Source organism: Aquarana catesbeiana, linkage group LG10, assembly GCF_042186555.1.
Source record: "Aquarana catesbeiana isolate 2022-GZ linkage group LG10, ASM4218655v1, whole genome shotgun sequence".
NCBI classification, from domain to species: domain Eukaryota; kingdom Metazoa; phylum Chordata; class Amphibia; order Anura; family Ranidae; genus Aquarana; species Aquarana catesbeiana.
This window is the reverse complement of record NC_133333.1, coordinates 35,299,060-35,301,779: the sequence shown is the minus strand read 5'-3', so window position 1 is coordinate 35,301,779 and position 2,720 is coordinate 35,299,060. Positions and strand designations below refer to the sequence as shown.

Here is a 2,720-nt window from a genome sequence, read left to right as displayed (position 1 = left end):
TGGAGTGCAAAACACACCTCAAAAACTTCCACCCGGTGCCAAAAAAAGTGCCCACACATAAAGAGTGAAACACAAAAACGTGCAACGGGTGTACAGAGTCCTCCACTAGGGAAGGACCTTACCCTGATCCCCCGGGGCGTTAGGCTCCAGACAGGGACTGAGGTACTCAGACAAAGGGTCCATCTGGCCGAAACCAGGCGGACCCCCACAACTGGAAGGTCTGCCGAAGCAGACCGACCCAAGTACAGTGGGGCTCCCCCGAAGTGAGACCCCTCAAAGGAGAGGGCGAACCAAGCCAAAAGGCCTATGTCCACCCCCTCCCAAGACTTTCAGAGTAGGCCCAAGGACCCACACCCTACTCGCCACACAGTGACAAAACGTGTATACAAAGACAACCAAAAAAAGACAAAAAGGTGACAAACAGGGGTAAAAGAAAGAGTGGGGAAGATAGTGAGATGGGAGAGTGAAAGTGGCCATTGTGCTATACAATGGCCGGCCCTCCGGCCAGGCATAAAAATTTCCCCTGGTCCTGGCCAAAAGGCCCGGCCCAAGAGGCAGGTGTGAAAAACGTGTGTTGTGGTGAAAGTGACCATGGTGCCATAAAATCAAGTGCTTTCACACCGTGACTATACGGCACCCCTGAACTGCCACTTCAGGGGCACATTCACCACTGGCTTTTCGAAAAAGCCCTGACCCTCCAGCCAAGACCACAGCAGACCCCACCACAGACAGGAAGGATATGGAGATCAGGAAGCCAGAAAGAGCCCTTTACCATCAGGCTCTGCCGTCGCTCCCATCACTCCTCCTAATTACATTCGGGAAGTACTTGCCACTCCCTCCCCCCCCTTGCAAGGCAGGAGTAAGCATTCTCTCCCAAATAACTGTCTGGAGCTAGATCCGCCCCAATCCAGGCTAGAAGGCCAGGGTCCCGACCCTCTGGTTCAGACCCCGTGGTTCTCCATCCCCATCAGAAGGCTTCCCTTTCGGCTACAAACCGCTCCAGGTCACCTTCACTCCAGCAGGTTTTGCATAGCAACCGCAATCCCATCTCTATTTCGCCATAGATCAGGGACGGAAGCAAGCGCCACCTCCTGGAAACTGATAAGAACAGATACTACATTTGATCTTAGCCAAAAGGTCGAGAGGCAATTAGCAATAATCACGCCTCAGTTGAACCTCATTGGCTATGATACTGCCACTGCGCAAAGCTGCCCACAGCCTGCCCAGTGACTGCCCTGCCCACTTAAGAGTGGCCTGCCCATACCTTGTCTCCATTTATGCAGGACCACCTACTTGTGCCCCCTGATCACCATAATCAATACCTCAGGGCTTGGTAACATGTAGCAGCCCCTGCTGCACCTCTGAAAAGCGATCCTTGCTGGTTCCCTTTTCAGATACATTTGGTACGTGGATAGGAGGTGATATGTTGCCTCATCACTTTTTAATTTAACCCCATAATGCACTGCACATGGCACAAGGTTGTGGCTTAGCTCCCAACTGTCCCTGATTTGGAGGGACTGTCCCTGATTTGGAACAATGTCCCTCTGTCCCTCTTTCCCCCTCATTTGTCGCTCATTTTGGTCTGATCTATATAGTTGTATATAAAATGCACTTTTTATCTTTCAAAAAGTGTTTCCCAGTGCTAAACCTTTCATCCAATTTCTAAATTGCTGCATTTGTAATGTTTAAAAGCCAATATAAAGGAAGATTAGTGGTAAGAAAAGCACTTGTGGGTTTAACTAATTTTTTTATTTTTGTATAATTCTCCTTGAACCACATTGGTCTCATTATCCTGACTGGGCATCATATGACGTCCAGCAGGATAAGCCGCCCGCGGGGGGCGCGCAATGCGGCAAAAGGTGCTGGGGTGTGTCACTCTGACCCAGCGCATATCGGATCTCGGTAAAGAGCCTATGATGTAGGCTCTTTACCATGTGATCAGCTGTGTCCAATCACAGCTGATCACATCGTAACCGGGAAGTGCTGGTTATCTGCTTTTTCTCTATTCACACTGACAAGGCGCTGGTAGAGGAGCCGATCAGGGGCTCTCCTGACAGGGGGGGTCTGCGCTAATAATCAGTGAATTCATTGATTGTCAGTGCAGACACATCAGCAATGCCCACAGGTGCCCACCAGGGATGCTAATCTGTGCCTATCAGGGATGCCAATCCGTGCCCATCTGTAAAGGGCTAATCAGTGCCTCCTCATCAGTGCTGCCTATAAGAGCCATCAGCTCCCATCAGTGCCCATCATTGCCACTTATCAGTGTCCATCATTGCCACACACACACACACACGTGATTCTGTACAGAACGGCCACCCTGTAGCAGTAAATTTACTGTAGGGCAGACAGCAAATATTGGGAAGAGTTAGAACCTTTGTCTGGGTTTTATTGAGGTGTCTGTTTGCTGTGGGGAGATTGGTTCTCACATCCTGTTGCATCACAGGGACAGGAAGTCCCAACGGGGACAGAAGAGGGACTAAAACACAACCATAGCCCTCAGCATTCTGCAGTTTATTTACAATGAAAAAGAAAAGTTTTGTCCGGAGTTCCACTTTAAGACTTGATACTATGTTTGTAGCACTCTGTTGGATGTTGTTTAAAATTGCAAATTGTTTCTGTAAGTTTGGTCTCCTAAAGTGAACCGTGCCCCTCCATATCAATCATCAGAGGAGAGATCAGGCAGTAAAGCAACTACCACTATAATTAAAGCCATTTCT

At 49.2% G+C, this 2,720-nt stretch overlaps 1 pseudogene; it reads right to left on the bottom strand.

Moving 5' to 3' along the window:
- Positions 1 to 1,145: 1,145 nt before the first annotated feature.
- On the bottom strand, positions 1,146 to 1,210 carry LOC141111541 (U4 spliceosomal RNA; annotated as a pseudogene).
- Positions 1,211 to 2,720: the final 1,510 nt, after the last annotated feature.